The following is a 19,754-nucleotide window of genomic DNA, read 5'->3' on the forward strand; positions in this document are numbered from 1 at the left end:
ACAGGGAAATGACTACCGAAGAGAGGATAGCGAGTTTGCAAAACGCAGTGACGCAGTTGACTGCAGAAATTGCGGCTTCCAGAAAGAAAGAACAGGAAGCAGCTGCTGCCTGCCAGGATCTGCGAACCAGGTTAGAAGTGCTAAGTACACAGAGGCTCCCAGCCACCAGACCAGAAGGGATTGGGCTGGGAAACAGAGGAGGGAGCCTGGTATCTCACTTCAATGGGGACCTGCAGGAGTATCCTAACTTCCGAGCAGATGTGATTTATACATTGCAGCTGCTTGACAAAGACTTTAAAAATGAGGGAGAGAAAGTGGGATTTATTATTTCGCATTTGCGGGGGGAGGCAAAATCGTGGCTGCGCAATCTATGGAGAGACAAGGATCCAGCCCTCCAAAATGCGGCTGCCTTCATTAAAGTGATGGATGCGTGTTTTTTATCTGAGATTGATGTGGATATCGCTAGGAGGGAGATTCACGGACTAAGACAAGGTAAAGCCACTGTGAGGCAATATCATGCACGTTTTTTCGGATTGGTGAATGTACTAGCCTGGGAGAAAGAATCGCCTGCCGTCAGAGACCTGTTCTGGGAGGGGTTGAGCGGAGCTGTGAAAGATGAGATCGCAAGGGGGGGAAGACCCCAAACCACCAAGGAAGTGGTGGAACGGGCACTCTCCATTGGGGTTCGGTTGGAAGGACGCCCTTGGGGCAGGGAGGAAGGGCATTTGGGACGCACGCCAGCGAAAGGACTGCCTCCCTTCCCCAAGGAGGCGGCGCGCGCTCGATCCATGCCTCCGCTGGGAGGGGGAGAGGAGCCGATGGAGATAGGTGGTGCTAAGGCTCACTCCACAGTCGGAGCCCTAACTCCGGGAGCAGTCAAGATGAAGCCTCCTAGAGGAACCAGGAAGTGCTACATCTGCGACAGTGCTCAGCATATGGCAAAAGAGTGTCCCCAGCGGTTTCACAAGCATACTGCAGCCGCAGCGACAGTAACAGACGCAATTCAGCAGAGGGAGTCGCAGCAGGAAAACTCCACTGTCTGGCTGGAGATGGCATCTCTGGGGACCAGCCAGACAAGTCAGTGAAGCAATCCCCAGGGATCTTACAGCCCACCGACCCCCTCCCACCCAAACCAGTAGTGCAGCTCACCGCATCCCTTCAGCTCCCCAATGGGCTACTGGTGGAAATTCCCATCACCGTAGACTCGGGGAGCAATGCAGATTTTATAGACATGCAGTTCCTCCAGCAACATGGCATAGCCCTTCTGCCAGCGGCGGTACCTCTGAAAGTCGTCACAGTGGACGGCAGGGAGCTACTGGGAGGGCAAGTGCTACAGCAGACGCCGCCAATGGTGATGCGCATTGGAAACCACCGTGAGGTCATCAGCTTCAACGTCACCCGCCTGTCAGACACGCCCATAGTGTTGGGAATGAGTTGGCTGGATAGGCACAGCCCGGCATTAGCTTGGTACCAGCGGCAACTGACCTTCGGCTCCTCTTACTGCGCAGAACACTGCATCCTGGCGGACTTGGAAGATGAGGGGCACGAGGATGGACCACAGCTGAACTTGGGCATGTTGCAAGCGGTGCCTAACAAATACAAGGAGTTTTTGGAGGTCTTCTGCGAGAAAGAGGCGGATAAGCTGCCACCCCACAGACCCTACGACTGCAAGATCGACCTCCTGCCCGGGGCGACGCTCCCGACGGGGAAACTGTACTCCATGTCTGAGGATGAATTGCAAGAGCTCAGGGAGTTCATAGATCACAACCTGAAGCGGGGATTCATCCGGGAGTCCAAGGCGGCAGGAGGCAGTCCCGTGTTCTTTGTAAAGAAGCGGGACACGCCCCAAAAGAGGCTGGTCGTTGATTTCCGCTTCTTGAACCTCAAGACCAAGCCCTCAGCATTCCCTATGCCCAAGATCGATGACCTGCTGGCGACGGTGAGGAAGGGTCGCATCTTTACCAAGTTGGATCTGCGCGGAGCGTACAATCTCATTCGCGTACGGGAAGGCGACGAGTGGAAAACAACCATGTTTACGCCGCTGGGCACTTATGAATACAGAGTTATGCCTTTTGGATTAAAAAATGGTTCCCACTGCTTTCAAGCCTTCATGCATCATGTCTTGGCGGGTCTCCTCTACAAGAAGTGCGTCTGCTTCCTGGATGACATCCTAATCTTCTCGGAATCGCCGGAGGCTCACGAGAGAGATGTTAGGGAAGTTCTGCAGAGGCTGCGGGAGCACAGGCTGTACGCCAAGCTGGAGAAGTGCCAGTTCGACAAGACGGAGGTGGATTTCTTGGGCTACAAACTGTCCGACAAGGGACTGGCTATGGACGGTGCCAAGGTACGTGCAGTACTGGATTGGAAGAGCCCACGCAATAGGAAGGAAGTACAGAGGTTTGTCGGTTTTGCCAACTTTTATCGCAAGTTCATCAAGGGTTTCGCCATGCAGACAGCGGCCATCACCGACACCCTCAGTTCCAAGAAGAAGAGGTTCATCTGGACGGAGCAGGCAGAGCAGTCCTTTCAGAAGCTCAAGCAGCTCTTCGCTTCCGAAGAGAACCTACTGCACGTAAATCCCAGCAGGCCCATGAGAGTGGAGACGGACGCCTCAGACAGGGCCGTGGGAGCCGTTCTGTTGCAGCAAGACCACCAGGGGGACTGGAGGCCGTGCGCTTTCTACTCCAGAAAACTCAGCAAAGCGGAGCAGAACTACACCATTTGGGACAGGGAGTTGCTGGCCATACATGCAGCCTTCAAGGCGTGGCGGCACTTCCTCGTCGGAGCCAAGCACACGGTGCAGGTCCGCACAGACCATAAGAACTTGGAGTACTGGCGCACGGCGAGGTTCCTGAACCAGCGACACATCCGCTGGGCGGAGTTCTTTGCAGATTTCGACTTCAGAATTGAGTACATCCCAGGAAACAGCAACGTCTTGGCGGACGCGCTGTCCAGAAAACCGCAGTATCTGGAGGCAGAGGCACCGGCGGCGGCCAAGCACATTTTCACACCACAGGCGTGGGCATGCGCGTCAGCCACGGTGGACCTGGACGCGGTGCGCCGCGCGCTGCGAACAGACTCGTTCGCCCGAGCCAAGATGGAGGAGGTGTGCAGTGGCAAGGCGAGGGGCGACGAATTCCAAGTGCGAGACGGCCTGCTCCTACGCAAGGGAGTCCTCTACGTACCAGGAGACAGCCTCCGCGCGAAGGTCCTGCAACAGCTGCACGACGCGCCCAGCGCGGGGCACTTCGGCAAGGAGAAGACGGTGGACTTAGTAGCCAGAGACTTTTGGTGGCCTAAGATGCGGGGGGATGTCGCGGACTATGTCAATAGGTGCGACACCTGCCAAAGGGCTAAGCCTGTGCACCAGCCGCCGGCGGGCCTGTTGGAACCGCTACAGACACCGTTCGTACCGTGGGAGAGGGTAGCCCTGGACTTTGTCACAGATCTACCCAGCTCAAGGGGCAAGACGGCAGTGCTCGTGGTAGTGGACCTGTTCACCAAGATGGCCCACTTCATTCCGTGCGCGAAGGTGGCCACGGCCGAGCAGACCGCTAAGATGTTCATAGACCACGTGTTCAAGGTGCACGGCCTACCACGGTCTATTTTGTCCGACCGGGGGCGCCAGTTCATCTCCAACTTCTGGCAAAAGCTGATGGGATTCCTGAACGTCAAGGTCAGCCTGGCGTCGGCGAGACACCCGCAAACTAACGGGCAGGCGGAAAGGGTCAACGCCATCATGCAGCAGTACCTGAGATGCTACGCGAACCAGCAGCCATCGACCTGGGTGGACTATCTACCGTTGGCCGAGTTTGCCTACAACAACACGAAGCACGGGTCCACGGGGGTGACCCCATTTTTTGCCAACTACGGGAGGCATCCCAGAACCTTCCCGGGTCTGGACACAGTGCGGGAGGGGGAGCCACAGGGAGCAGAGGAAGTGGCAGCGGAGTTGCAGGAGATCCACGAGCAGCTCAGGAGGCAGTTAGAGTTGGCAAAACAGGCTTACAAAGTGCAGGCAGATCGACACAGGAGGGTTGGGGAGGACATCCAGGTGGGAGACTGGGTCTGGTTGGCAGCACAAGCAGTTCCAGCCAGATCGTTAGCCAAGAAGAAACTAGGGCACAAGCAGCTAGGGCCTTACCAAGTAGAGGCGCAGATCAACCCAGTGGCCTTCCGGTTGACACTCCCGGAGGGTTCCAGAATGCACCCGGTCTTTCATAGATCAGTGCTCACGCCCTACAGAGAGCCCCACAGGTTTCAAGCACCGGGGAAGGCGCCAGACCCGCTCAGAGAAGCGCCCAAAAAAGGGGGGTCGCCGAAAGGGGAGCCACTTAATGAAGCCACTGAGATTTTAGACTCAAGGTGGGGGGAGGACGGGATTGAATATCTTCTCGCCACGGAGGACACCCCGGCCAGCGCCAACAGGTGGGTGCCGGATTACGCAGTGGAAGAGCAGTTGCTCAAGGAAGAATTCCACACACTTTTCCCGCACAAGCCTATGCAGGCGGGCTTTTTCGAGGATTGTTTGTTCACACCCACACTCTCGGCCAGCACTTTCCGGGGTTTCTCGTCAGCTGAGGACTCGGCTCCGGGAGGCAGCTCTCCGGAGGGATCACTTTCAGGTTTTAGCACGGGGGGATCTTATTGGTGGGAGGACCAACCCGAGGTGGGCTGGCGCAGAGACATGCCGAAGGGGCCCTGGGAGGTGGACCCCCATCAAACAACAGGGGGAGGAGGGCTCTTGGGTGATTTGGGGTCGAGCGCAGATTTCGAGCACACCGCGCAGGAGATGGAAGCGGAGGAGGTCGTCGTCGACGAGCCCATGGGGGACTTCCCGGACTTATCTCGATGGTTGCAAGCCTCAGGGGACGAGCTGTATCCTGGACTCACCCCTACAACAATGGAGCACCCGGAACCCGCACCGGAAGAGGGGGAGGGGGGAAGGGGGGGCTTCGAGGGGGGGATGGATGTCAGGGGTTCAGAAGGAGAGACACAGGAGGGGGAGCAAATGGAGAGTGAGGAGGAGGAGTACGAGGGGGGCGCAGGCAGTGACAGTGGCCAGAGTTATTCCACAAGCCTCTCTAGCGAATCGGAGGACTCACAGAAGGGAGCGCCGGTGGCCAGAGCAAGGGAGATTCCAAGGGAGAAACCTCAAGAGGGAGGGGCCAGCGGGGAGTCTCTGAACAGCAGCTGGAGATCAGGGCCAGCGTCTCCACCAGAGCGCAGTGGGGAGGGGGAGTCCCAGGAGTCGGGACCAGTGTCCTCACCACCAGAGGGAGGAGAGGAGTCAGGTTTGGCAACACCCACATCAGGAAGCGGGGAAACGGTCAGAAGGAAAGTCACCGGCTGGGCGCGCGCGCCAAGTTCAAATGTACAGGAGCGCGGCACAGCGGGGAGCCCGGGAAGGGAGCCAGGTCCTAAAGCCCGCCGGAGGGAGGGGCAAGACTCAGGAGGCTCCGCGTCAGAGGAGTCCAGGAAGGAGGGAACCCCAGAGGGCAGAAGGACCCAACGCAGGAAAGAGCAGCGCAAGAGGTGGAGCCAGGCTAGAATCTTAAACTGGTGTGGGTGGAGCAGTGAGTCAGAGGGGACTTAGCCGGTCTAGCGTTAAGACGTGGGCCTGCGCGCCCAGAGCTTGGAAATGGAAACTAAACTTCAATAAAGACTTTTGTATATAATATCCACTGGGCGTTGGTCCTCTGTGAGCTGGGACCTAGCGGCAGTCCTGACACCAATGCTTTTCTCTGCCGCTTTGCTTCTGTGGTTGAAGCACTGTAGGTGGGAGATCTATAGTTAATTAAGGAAATAGGGGTACCCCACAGGCTTCTAGGAAGAGGATGCCCCCAACCTTAATGGCCCGATGGAGACTGGCCAAAGGTGGACGTGAGGCCAGCACCTTACCTTGGAGGCAGCAGTGGGCACTGCTGGGACTACATGGCAGAAAGGCTCTCCTTCAGCACCGGGTACTTGGCTTCCAGGCAGGCCTTGCATGCAGCAAGCACAAGAAAGGCCAGCACATTGCCTGCCTGCCCAGCCTCCCACTAGTCTGTCCATTCCCAATAGCAAGGGCTGGTGGACTGGCTGGCTGGGCTCCCTCACCCACTTGCTTGCTAACTCAGCTGAGGCCACCTCAGCTCCTGGCAACCAGCACCCCTTGGCCAGCCCCAGAGGCACCATTTGCCTGGGGAGGTTGTAGTAATAATTATTTATTATTATTATTATTATTATTATTATTTATTTATTTATTTACACCCAGCCCATTTGGCTGGGTTTCCCCAGCCACTCTGGGCGGCTTCCAACACAGTTTTAAAACACAGTGGTCTGTTAAACATTAAAAGCTTCCCTAAACAGGGCTGCCTTCAGATGTCTTCAAAATGTCAGGTTGTTGTTTATCTCTTTGACATCTGGTGGGAGGGCGTTTCACAGGGCGGGTGCCACTACCGAGAAGGCCCTCTGCCTGGTTCCCTGAAAATTGGCTCCTCGCAGCAAGGGAACCACCAGAAGGCCCTTGGCGCTGGACCTCAGTGTCCGGGTAGAACAATGGGGGTGGAGACGCTCCTTCAGGTATACTGGACCAAGGCTGCTGCAACAGACAGCCACACAAGCCTTTAGGAGGCAGAGATGTGAGAGGGCATAAGAGGAGGGAGGGGAGGAAAGAGGGACAGAGGCTAGTTAGTTGCCCGCGGCACCCCTGACCATCATTCAAGGCACCCTAGGGTGCCATGGCACACTGGTTAAAAACACACTGAAATAATCCTTTAATGTGAAGTGAATACACAGTTGCCACTGCTAAAAGAATCGTGGAGTTTGAGGCCAGACCCAGCATCAATCTGCTTTGGTGGAGTAAAAAAATGCCTTTCTGAAGTGAAACAACCGCACTTTTATACACAACCATGTCTAAGAAAACTCTGGTGGCCTGGGTTGTGTTTGTTTGTTTGTTTGTTTGTTGAAAAGCAGCAGGAGGGAGCCATTCTCAGTTGAGAAGCAACTGGCAGGAAAAATATAATCAAACCGTTGCTTCCACTCTGCAAAATCACTAGCATCCAGAATTGCTTTTCGGCAAAGAACTGGGCTGTGATTTCATTCAGTTGCATATCTTGCCTCGTGTGTCCCTGTCATGTCATTTTGCTCCTGCTTCCTTTTGTTCCATTTCCTTCATTCCTTGCTTATTCCCTTTGGGCTCACTTTTCCGTTCCTCATCCCTTCCCAACACTCACTCTCTGCTCATTTTCTCCCCTTCCCCTTGTCTCCAGCTCTTCTCCGTGATGCTTTCTTCAGAATGCTTTCTCTTCTGTCCCAACTGTCATCGCCAACTGCTTCAGAATACACTTGAGTCCGGAGTTCTGCCCTTTCCTGCCTCCCTCCCTCCAACGTGTGAGATAGCCACCTCCCTAAAGGTTCCTTCGAAAAGCGAAGGAAGATGTCCTGCTTACTCGTCATTCGCTGTGCTTTCTTATTACTTCCGTTCTGGGAGTTGGGCTGAAATACGGCCACTGTGCTGAATTATTATTTTCACTTGAGCTGGAATCACAAGCATAAAAAGTAAAATTTTGCCCTGTCCGTTGAACCTGAATCCACTCCCCATGGAGGACTTAACGGCCTGTCAACCAGATTTTGACCTGCCATGGTGCCACTAAACTCCTGTGAAAAGGACTGGAAAAATCCCAGAAATTGTCAGCTGCCTAAAATGTTGCTTTGGTGCCAAATTTCCATCCTTCAACAGGACTTGTACTTTAAAAAAAAGACAACAACCTGGAAAGCCTTATTCTGACAACTAAAAATCTGCAGTATTTTATGCCCACTTTTGCAACAGCAAAATTCTGGGATAAGGCAGACCTGATGGTTCTTATTGATATTATTTGAGTCTACCATAAGAGACCCTTGCCTTCATAAAGTAGCCTATATCTTTTGTAATGTGTGCCAGTCACTCCTACAGTCTTCAAAATGCCAAATGCTGTGTAGTGGTATGATGGCATTAAGAACACTGAGCCTCCAACAACTAATTGCATGCATTAATTTAAGAATGGCACTTCCTATGTTCAAAGCTATTCAATGCCTGTTGGATTGTTAATAGATTTTGATGAGGCATATAAATAAATGTCACTGACAAGTTGGAATAAGTTTTCATTAAGCTACATGTTCATATTTCCCACCCCCTTTCATGTTTAAAGAGAAACACACTGTTATTGTTATGTTAAAAAGTATAACTGACTGCAATTAATCACAATAGTTTTACACTTCTGTTGTGGCCAAACTGAATTAACAAGTTCTAAATCTGTCCAGCCCTGTCTTTATTGCCTTTTAGATAGTGCCATCTGATGTAGGCGTGGTATTGAATTAAGTTATACTCAGCAGAAATAAATGCAAATGAGGTTAGGTTTGTTAATTTCACTCACTCAGTTTCTGAGTACAACTTAGTTGAATGGCACCCTAGGGGACTGGGGTTTTAAGGAATCTTGATACTTAATCCTGCCTGTAGCATATTGGGTGGCCTTTAGGAATTTAAAAAAAACAAACACACCTCCCTGATTGATTTTGTTTTATCTGTAGCACAGAGGTGATCACCCAACCCAAAAGGCACTGTTGAGTTCATGAATATTTGCAAACTCCCACAATGGTTATTGCTTTGTGGCCTTCATTTGAAAAATGTGGTGCTACAACTACTTTGGAAGAGAACACCATTTAGAATGAACTGATTTTAGAATGTATTTTAATTAATTGACCGTGATTTTATATAAACTGTGTTACTTTTACTGTTGTTAGCCGCTCTGAGCCTGGCTTCGACTGGGGAGGGTGGGATATAAATAAAATTTTATTATTATTATGTGTAGCTAGGTTTTAGGTGATATTTTCAGAGTGTGAGCGCAACATAGAGCATTGGTTAAATATATACAAAGCTGAATTATTCATAAAATATCCTGTACTTTTTATTGTATATGTTGGCTTCATAGCTAAAGGTATGGTATATGATCCGATTATCTAAAATGGTAAGATCCAGTCACTTAAATTATTAATGGCACAGACACTTTGTTTACTTAATCCATTTTTAAACCATCCTTCATCAATTAAGTTCCTAAATTCAATAAAACAATAGCATTCAATATCATTGAGTTGGAAGGGACCCAAGGGCCATCTAGTCCAACGCCTTGCAATGCAGGAATCTCATCTAAAGCATCCATGACAGATGGATATTGATACCATATGTATATGTGTGTGTATATATATAAACATAAAATCTATATCACAAAAAAACTTAAGATTAGTTTTGTGGGAGATCCCAGTTCCTCTAGGGAGAATTGTTGTCTTCAGTTATTTCAGACTGAGCAGGAACCTAGACAGTTAATCACTGAATTATGAGTGCATCACTAAGAATATTGTCATCTAATGGCTATGACTGCAGCTATTGCTAGAGCATGTGACCATCTCCAGCAGGCATTGTGCATGGGTTTTGGTTTTGGTTGTCATCACATGGATTTTGTATTATGAACCAATTCGCAACAATTGTGGTGCCCGGAACACTCATGTAGATGATTTTAGGCGATGGACAAAAAATGGTCACATTGTGCATTCAGTGAGAATGACGCTGACTGTACACATTGGAGGGGGGAAGAAAATAGTCTTTCTTCTCTCCAGCCTACAGGATTTGCACATTTATTTATTATTACATTTATATCCCACCCTTCCTCCGTGTGGTTTCTCCCCCTCCCCACTGTGTTCTCACAACAACCCAGTGAGGTAGCTCAGGCTGAAAAACAACTGTTGTCCCAAAGTTGTCCAATGAGCTTCGTGTCCGAGTGGGAATTTCCACCCTGGACTTGCAATTCTTAGTCCAACACTAGTGGGGAAGGGGGGTCATCTCTGCTGAGATTGTTGCCTGTATCATAATAGCTAACCCTTCACAAATCAAAAGCGCCCATAGAATCTCATTCTTCCTGGATAATTTGTGAGCTGTTTCTTACGTAACACACAGGCATGCAGTGAGAACAGGTAGGGCTAGAAATAAGAAGCTGAATGAGCTCGTGATTTTGACCCGGGCTGTTTTGCGAAGCCACTTTAAATATTTGCAAAACCCACAACGAAACTATGTGCAGGCCTGCATAGTTTATGCATAACTCGGCATGTTACAACCAAACTTCATGTTACTATGTACAGATCTTGTAGGGATTTAGGGGATCTTAACAGGACTAGCGCTGCCGACTTTTTGTTTCCTTATTTCCCTAGAAAACCGCTAGGGCTTACACGCTGTAACGGGTAGTACTACATTGTGGTTGCTGAACTTGGAACGTAGGCTGGTGTTAGACCAAGGGAGTGGAGCGAATCAGGCACACTTGGAAGAAGTAGCTGGCCTAGCCCACAAGGCTTCATTTCTGATGTATGGAGGGTGTTAAGAACTGGACACATACAACATCTCTCTGATTTCAGTGGGTGGCTAACCTGTGGCCTTCCAGCTCTCGTTGGACTACAACTCCCATCGTCGCTAGCTAGTAGGATCAGTAGGAGTTGTAGTCCCAACACCAGCTGGGGACCAAAGTTTGAGCTGGCCTAGCTCCACACACCCCAAAGCATTTCCTGATCACTAGTGACTGAGGCACTAGTGTCTGAGGCACTAGTGAGCAGCATTTGCTAGTGTTAGGGACATTTAGTGTTAGGCATTTGCTGATCACTAGTGTCTGAGGCACGGGTTGAGGCACTGAGGCACTAGTGTCTGAGGCACTAGTGATCAGCATTTGCTGATCGCTAGTGTTAGGGACATGGGTGGCGCTGTGGGTTAAACCACAGAGCCTAGGACTTGCCGATCAAAACGTCGGCGATTCGAATCTCCGTGACGGGGTGAGCTCCCGTTGCTCGGTCCCTTCTCCTGCCAACCTAGCAGTTCGAAAGCATGTCAAAGTGCAAGCGGGAAGGTAAACGGCGTTTCTGTGTGCTGCTCTGGTTCGCCAGAAGCAGCTTAGTCATGCTGGCCTCATGACCCGGAAGCTGTACGCTGGCTCCCTCGGCCAATAAAGCGAGCACCGCAACCCCAGAATCGGTCACGACTGGACCTAATGGTCAGGGGTACCTTTACCTTTAGTGTCTGAGGCAGGTGCCGTAGCATCAGTTCCCCCACCCACTGCCACCATTAAGGGTCTCCTTGGTCCTTGCTTGGAAGCACAGGCGCCTACTATCCCTGACCATTCAAGCTACTATGAGAACTGCGTCCATAGAGGTGACTCTAGGGAGAGATTTACAACATGAGGAGTTGTGAGAGAAGAGAAAGTACCAGTTGCTGGAACCGCAGGAGGGGAGCGTGTCCTTGTGCTCAGATCCTGCTTGTGCGTTTCCTACCTTGGCCGCTGTGAAAACAGGATGCAGGAACATAGCGTACCTTGATTTCAGTAAGGCTTTTGACAAAGTCCCCCATGGATAGTTTTGCGGAGAAGCTGGTAAAATGTGTGGTCAGACTGCACCTGGAGTACTGTGTCCAGTTCTGGGCACCTCAATTTAAGGAGGGTAATGACAACCTGGAACATGTGCAGAGAAGGGTCTGGAACCAAGCCTTATGAGGAACAGTTGAAGGAGCCGAGTATGTTTAGCGTGGAAAATAGGAGACAGAGAGAAGATATGATATCCATGTTCAAATATCTAAAGGGCTGTCACATGGAGGATGGAGCAAGCTTGTTTTCTGCCTCTCCACAGGGGAATAATAATAATAATAATAATAATAATAATAATAATAATAATAATAATAATAATTTTTATTTATATCCTGCCCTCCCCAGCCGAAGCCGGGTAGAACCTAAACCAATGGATTCAAGTAAAAAGAAAGGAAATCCGGACTAAATATCAATAACTTTCTGATTGCAAGAGCTATTCAGTGGTGGATGTAGTATCCGGAAGTGCATGGTGGGAGAAGAAGAGGGTAGGTCATCTCCTCCAGGGTCTCCTTATGAACCTCTTCCCATCTGCATCCGATCCCTGTTGAAGGCAGAGAACCCTAGATGGACTCTTTGTATGATCTAGCAAGCATTTACCATAGCAGCACTCACAATATTGATTCTGATTATCCAGTCAGGATGCTCCACAACATCTAGCAAAGCAAAGCCGTTATCTAGATGTGATGTTTTCTTGCGGAATTTAAAAATTAGCCGCAGATTTTTCTCTTGCAATTGAATCCTATTCTCAAGGTCCTGCTCTCGGCTGAACAGTAATCCTGTTTGTACACAGTGTGGTGAGGACTCAAGAACAGTTTGTGCTGATCTTTACCTGAGAGCAGCTACCATGTCCCTCACATTCGTAGTCTTATGTTAGCTGGAACTGTGGACGGTTGTTGTTTTTCCAGGTCCCAGGCATTGTTTCAAAGGAGGATATTTTTCAAGGCTTGTCAGTACCTCCAGCACACGAAGCAAAACGTAGTTAAGCTTGCATTGACCCAAGCAGACCTGGGTGGAGGGTTTCCATAGTTCTGTCAAGTTTCAACAAAACACAAACCTGCCTTCTTGTCTCTGCATCTCCACAGGGAACTTGCACACAGCAACAGAGGCTACACTTTCCAGTTTCTCCACGTCCCTCCTCTTCCAGTGACACTGTCATTGCAAAAGCAACCAGCACGACATTTTCAGAATTTCAAAGTGGCCTAAGTGAAATGTGAAACTTGCAGTAGTCAATGTACAATGAGTTCCTCCCTCATGTAACGTCAGGAATAAAAAGCTTGCCTACTAGGAACGCGGGTGGCGCTGTGGGTTAAAGCCTCAGCGCCTAGGACTTGCCGATCGAAAGGTCGGCGGTTCGAATCCCTGTGGCGGGGTGCGCTCCCGCTGCTCGGTCCCAGCGCCTGCCAACCTAGCAGTTAGAAAGCACCTCTGGGTGCAAGTAGATAAATAGGGACCGCTTACCAGCGGGAAGGTAAACGGCGTTTCCGTGTGCGGCTCTGGCTCGCCAGATGCAGCTTTGTCACGCTGGCCACGTGACCCAGAAGTGTCTCCGGACAGCGCTGGCCCCTGGCCTCTTGAGTGAGATGGGCGCACAACCCCAGAGTCTGTCAAGACTGGCCCGTACGGGCAGGGGTACCTTTACCTTTACTACTAGGAACAGATATTTGGGGCCACTATCTATCTCCTGAACAGATAATATGGAAAAATTGCAGACCCTTCCAAGGGTCCCTATTTTCCAGGGACAGTCCCAGATTTACAGAACCTGTCCGTCCCGGTTTCTGATTTGATCCCGGAATGCCCTGGTTCTCCTTTTAGCCGAGAAATGTTGGAGGGTGTGGAATAGGATGTCCCTATTTTCATCAGGTAACTGCTGGAGGGAAAGGTAAAGGGACCCCTGACCAGTAGGTCCAGTCGTGACCGACTCTGGGGTTGCGGCGCTCATCTCGCTTTGCACTTTGACGTGCTTTCGAACTGCTAGGTTGGCAGGAGCAGAGACCGAGCAACGGGAGCTCACCCCGCCGCGGGGATTCGAACCGCCGACTTTCTGATCAGCAAGTCCTAGGCTCTGTGGTTTAACCCACAGTGCCACCCGCGTCCCCTGGAGGGTAGGTAACTGTAATTGTCATGCGAACATCACATCCAGTTTATGGTATACAAGCAGCAGCAAGGTTTGTTTGGGGAGTGACTTGAGTGCCCATTATGTGTGATGATGGGCATTTGGTTTCAAGGCTCACGTGGCTCATAAGTCACTCTCAGCAGCTACACACTGGAACCAGACACTGGAAGGACCTATCAGGAGGGAATATAGACCCCCTGGTACAAAAATGTATGGGAAACTGCTCTACTAGGGAATTTAACCAACTTTAACTAGCACGGGGACAAACAAAGGAGAATGCCTTCATCCTGGTGTGGCTCCCCTATGTCACATATACAGCACAAGAAGACAGTGTCTTATTCCCCTCCCCAACAGAATATGAATAAATATGGCTTATCTGAACCAACAACACACACACCCCTTCACACATGCAAACAAACCACACAGCAACCAAGCGAACACAAACAACCAAGCGCTGGACTCTAATCTCTTGCAATGCCAATAAAAATAAATATAAAATCTAAATATATAAATACGATAGGCTTCTGGGAAATGATACATAATGAATTTTTAAAAGATGTTCAAAATAGCCAATCCCAAGAGGCATGAAGCATTTCTTCCAAAAAGGGCTACTATATATGTGTGTGTTTTTTGTTTTGTTTTGTTTTGTTGGGAGCAGCCCAGAGTGGCTGGGGAAACCCAGGCAGTAATGCAGCATTATTATCATCATTTATTAAACTGTCACCTCAGTAACCAACTCCCAGGGCAAGTTAGTTCTTCCAGGGACCACCAGCTGATATCCTCTTTGCTCTTGCTGCTCCCCAAAAGAATGACTCAAAGGGACTCAAATGACCCTTCGGTGTTGCTCCTGCAGTAGAAATCTTCTGCCATTCACAAACCCATGGTAAAGAGTTCCTGAGTCCAAGAGCTTCCTCTTCTCACTCTGCAGAGATAATTGATGGTGGTCATTTCATTTGCTTTTACAACTGGTCTGTTTCAGCGTTTCCTCATTTGCTGAACATAGATTGAATTATTACCACCACCACCACCCCCTTTTGAACTTTTGTCTCGTTTATTTAGCTGGCACTAGGCAATGCGAAGGGACACAGGTTAAACCACAGAGCCTAGGACTTGCTGATCAGAAGGTCGGCGATTCAAATCCCCGCAACGGGATGAGCTCCCGTTGCTCGGTCCCTGCTCCTGCCAACCTAGCAGTTTGAAAGCACGTCAAAGTGCAAGTAGATAAATAGGTACCGCTCCAGCAGGAAGGTAAACGGCGTTTCCATGTGCTGCTCTGGTTCACCAGAAGCGGCTTAGTCATGCTGGCTACATGACCCGGAAGCTGTACGCTGGCTCCCTCGGCCAATAAAGCGAGATGAGCGCTGCAACCCCAGAGTCGGTCACGACTGGACCTAATGGTCAGGGGTCCCTTTACCAGCCAGCTAGATCTGACCCACCCAAGTCTTCCCCAACAATTCTGGAAATGCTTTACTGGAGAATAACCTGTCTTCAGGTGGAAGAAATTGCCAGAGATCTGATGATGTGTGCCAGCCTCAGTACCAGCCCATGACATTTTGTTGGAGTGGAGCCCAAGTAGGGTGCACGCACACACACACACACACACACCAGCAAGGACCATCCCTTCCTTTTTAAAAAAAGTCTTGCTGCACCATCCAGACACCGATTCCTGCTTTCATCTATTCCCACCCCCCAACCCTCCTGCCTTCATGGTGCTGTCTGAGCTTCACCCTGCAGCAGGGCATGGCCAGCATTTTGGGAAACAATCTAAAGACAGAGGTCATTGTCACAGGGAGGTAGGAAGCAGTCCCAATCAAAAGAGGCTGGCTATTGTGGGGGTGTCTCTGGCAAACTGGGAATCTGTTGCTGCAAATGATGCACGATAGGCATTGCTCCAGGCTGATTAAAACAGCAAAGAGATGAAAACCACGTGTATCCCTTTCCACAGGCATGACTCAGTTTTCTGAAAAGCGGAGTTATTGTGCTTCGCGCTGATGAGGGCAAAACCTTAGGAAAACGATATATGTTGGCTGGCTCTGGGTGAAAATTGTACCCAAATACGCTCAATAACAAATCTCGCAATACAATGTCCTCTTTAAACAGCTGCATAAAGGAGAAGGAAAAGCAGGGGGCTTAGGGTCTCCTCGGACTGCCAGATTCACAGATTTCTGATACCCATCATTAAATGGCAGCTATTTCACCTATGTTGTTTTCTGTACTTCCCAATTAGTAGAATCAACTTAAATGATGTGTTCTACTTGCTTGAAGGAACCTCCAGCCTGCCTGCCTGATGTGCTCCACCTTTCCCGTGCCTGATGTCATCTAAGACGTCAGGAGCCAGAAACGTCCAGCCATGGCTTTAAACATAAGCTAAATATGGAGAAAAAGCAGGAATGCACTTTTAAGTGTCCTCCCAATTCTCTGCTTCAGAAAGATGGTGCTTTTTGAATTTGGCACCTTATTCTGTTGCCCTCCCAATCCTTTCCTTTGAAGTCGGGTCACCTGATAGCATGGTGACATCACAGGAGATTGACAGGTGGGTGGGCCCATCAGTCAGAATGTCCTGGCGTGGAGTCCGCTAGCCACATGCTGTTCTCTACCTGGCTTAAAGGGAAGTTGCAGCTTCAATATTCCTTGCATATCTAGTCCTTCTGTAATCAAGATCAACAGTAATATTGCTGGTAGCCTGAAGAGAAGTTCCCAGGAGCCTGGGGTTTATTTTGTTTTTAAACATCCCATTAATGTTTAAGTAATGTGCTCATTAAAGAGGCTCATCCATCCACTGCCGATTCGCAAACCTGCAACGTGGGGGGTAGCTGTGCTGCAAGAGACTGGAGTGATCAAGGTTTGCGCAAGGAAGAGAAATGCTCCCATACGCCATGCAAATACAGGATCTACTGGATTCTGTACCATGAGAATGAGAGCCCCGACAGGTGAGCAGTCACAGGTATACAAGCAATCATTTCGTAAAGGGAAACCTATAAAAGTGTGTTCACAAGATGGGAGAATGAACGTGCAGAGGGCAAGAGTTTGGCAAAACACAAATGTGCACACTCAGCTCCAATCAATACACCTCCTCTTCATCACACCTGAACCAACCTGCCTTTCTCTAGGAACAGGAATTTGCCTTACTCTAACTCAGGGGTTGTCAATCTGGTCCCTACTGCCCACTAGTGCAGTGTTTCCCAACCTTGGGTCTCCAGCTGTTTTTGGACTATAACTCCCATCATACTTAGCGAGCAAGACCAGTGGTTAGGGATGATGGGAAGTGTAGTCCAAAAACAGCTAGACACCAAAGGTTGGGAAACACTGCACTAGTGGGTGTTTCAGGATTCTAGGTGGGCCGTAGGGGGTTCCACGGCACAAGCTGAATCCATCTTCCATCAAGCACTGGTGGGCGGTAAGGAAATTTTACCATCAAAAAAGATGTATTAGTGGGTGGTAGATATAAAAAGGTTGACTACCCCTGCTCTAACTACTGGGAATATTGGTATGTAATAGAGAAATTGCGGCAGCGACCAGAACGCCTGTATCGTTTGGGTGGCGGTGGGACAACCTTCAACCTTCCTCATTCCCTTTAACTTTTGCATACGGTTTGAGTTCCGTCCCATATAAGACCACCCAGTTTGGGGGGGTTTTGATAAGTTGTCCCATTAACACGTGTTTCGATGTTTTGATAATGCAACTGGTTGCTTTAGGAAGGCCTTCCTGCAGCTTCTCTGATGCATCGTTTGGGCACGGCGTAGATCCCCTAGCAGGCTCAGACTGAAACTGTAAAAATAGACTGGCAAATAATTGCTTCCATAAATGGACGACAACCCCTTGACACACAGGTTGTGGGATTATTCCAGAAGTGGGTTTCCCCCCCGTTTCCTACTTGGATACGCACAGCATGCAGAGTTTTAATCAGAGACCAGAGCCTTACTATGAATAATTTGGCACTAGATCGGCTTCCCCGAAACACAGAGAGCACTGCAGGCAGCAGACAGGCTCCTACCACTGTGGCAAAGGCTGACTTGTTATAGGCCAAAGAAAGTTAAGCCTCTCAACAGCATGCAAGGCATCAAGGGGCAGGATTCAGCCAGTTACCCTAGCACAACTTTTAGCTGTAACTTTTAGCTAAAACTTTTAGTGTAACTTTTTCTGCTTCCATTCCCTGCATGCCCCCTATACATGCTCTGAGGGTTCCCTCAATTCATTGCAGTAACATAAAATAAAGTATTGCCTTCTTTATTGTTTAAATTTTTTTAATATAGTTTGCCACTGTTTATGCGGCTGGTACGCTTTTCTTTGTTTTGCTTTTCCATGGTTGTGATATTAAATATTAACATGATTCCCCATGGCAGCTGGGATAGCTCAGTCGATAAGAGTGTGAGGCACTTAAATCTCAGGGTTGGGGTTCAAGTCCCACCTTGGGCAAAAGATTCCTGCATTGCAGGAGGGTGGACTGGATGACCCTCAGGGAACCCTCCAAGTCTATAATTCCCCCCTCCCCTGCTTTTCCCCTTATGGTATTATGTACTGTATATTTTTATTTGCTGTGAGTCACTTGGAGACCTTCGGGTGACAAGCGGCTAGTAAGTTTCATATAAATAAAGTAAAATAAAAATAATAAAATCCAAGAACTTCTGTAATTGATTTTATTCCTAGGGGTTAAGGGAGCCAGTTTCTATGCCAGCTTAGATATTTATATAAACACACAAGACGTAACCGGCTGTGCTTTTGAATAAATAAAGTATACTATTCATTGTATCAAATTGTAGATTTCAACGGAAGTCTCATAAAGTTCAATGAAAAAAGCAGAAAAGCCTGTAGATCAGTTCATTCTCTAGTCAGTTCATGCATAAGGTCCATACATGTATAAGTGTCTATTCCACCTGTCTGTTCATAGAGTCCAATAATCCACATGAAGGGTTGTTGCAGTTCCACAGAATCCTTTCACAGAGTCTAAGACAAGGATTTCCTTATAAATGCTGGAAATGTAAAGAGGCGGAAGGGACATTCTTTCACCTCTGGTGGACCTGCCCGAAAGTGAAGGCCTTCTGGGAAATGATTCATAATGAATTAAAAAAGGTACTGAGATTTACCTTACCTAAGAAACCAGAGGCCTTCCTTCTGGGCATGGTGGACCGGAGAGTGTTTAAGAAGGACAGAACTTTTTTTATGTATGCCACTACAGCAGCAAGGATTCTGATTGCAAAATACTGGAAGACACAAGATTTACCCACACTGGAGGAATGGCACACGCAGTTGATGGATTATATGGAACTGGCCGAAATGACTGGCAGAATCCGAGACTTGGGAGAAGAAACATTTGAGGAAGATTGGAGAAAATTTAAAGACTATTTGGAAAAACATTATAAGTTGTATGAATGTTAAAAAATGCACCTTTTAGGAAATTCTAGCTTCAGTAATGTTAAATTCAAGAAATGGAAATTAAGGCACAAGGAGCCAGAGATAGAATAATGAAACAACTTTATTGTGTTAAAATGAAAATGTACATGATTTGGGTTATAATGCATTTGAAATTGGGTAACATGATAAAAAGGAAGATACAATAAGTATTGAAATAAGTTAACAAATTGCAGACGTTATGTATCACAGAGAATGCAGGGTTGGGAAGATGTGGGGAAGTCCAACAGATTTGGAAAAAAGGGTAAGAAAAATTTGTAACTTTTCTTTCTGGCTTTTATAACACGTTCTTTATTCTTTTTTCTGTACTATATAAAACTAATAAAAAATATTATATATTAAAAAAAAGACAAGGATTTCCGGAATATTAGCCTTGTTTCGTCATCCTAGGCTGCAACCACTACTATGCTATAAGATCCACTATCCTGTAATACAGTGGTACCTCGGGTTACATACTCTTCAGGTTACATACTCTTCAGGTTACAGACTCCGCTACCCCAGAAATAGTGCTTCAGGTTAAGAACTTTGCTTCAGGATGAGAACAGAAATCGTGCTCCAGCACCACTGCGGCAGCAGGAGGCCCGGTTAGCTAAAGTGGTGCTTCAGGTTAAGAACAGTTTCAGGTTAAGAACAGATCTCCGGAACGAATTAAGTACTTAACCCAAGGTACCACTGTAATATTACATAGGAGCCTGTTCTACTGATGAAGCCTAGGATGACGAAACAAGGCCATTTTCCAGAAGTGATGCTTTGTCTTCCCACTCAAAATGCCCCACACTTGGGGCATGTGGAATCCCTCAAATGCTGAGCCCAACCCA

At 48.7% G+C, this 19,754-nt stretch overlaps 1 protein-coding gene across 4 annotated transcripts in view; it reads right to left on the reverse strand.

The window, feature by feature from the left end:
• Positions 1-7,332, reverse strand: part of PPP2R5E (protein phosphatase 2 regulatory subunit B'epsilon) — a 96,310-nt gene extending 88,978 nt beyond the window's left edge. For all 4 annotated transcript variants that reach the window (XM_083735009.1, XM_083735004.1, XM_083735008.1 and 1 more), the window contains exon 1: positions 7,218-7,332. The gene's annotated coding sequence lies outside the window, so the exon portion shown is untranslated. The remainder of the gene's footprint in view (positions 1-7,217) is intronic.
• Positions 7,333-19,754: the final 12,422 nt, after the last annotated feature.

Source organism: Podarcis gaigeae, assembly GCF_964106915.1.
Source record: "Podarcis gaigeae genome assembly, chromosome: 1".
In the NCBI taxonomy this organism is placed as follows: Eukaryota; Metazoa; Chordata; class Lepidosauria; order Squamata; family Lacertidae; genus Podarcis; species Podarcis gaigeae.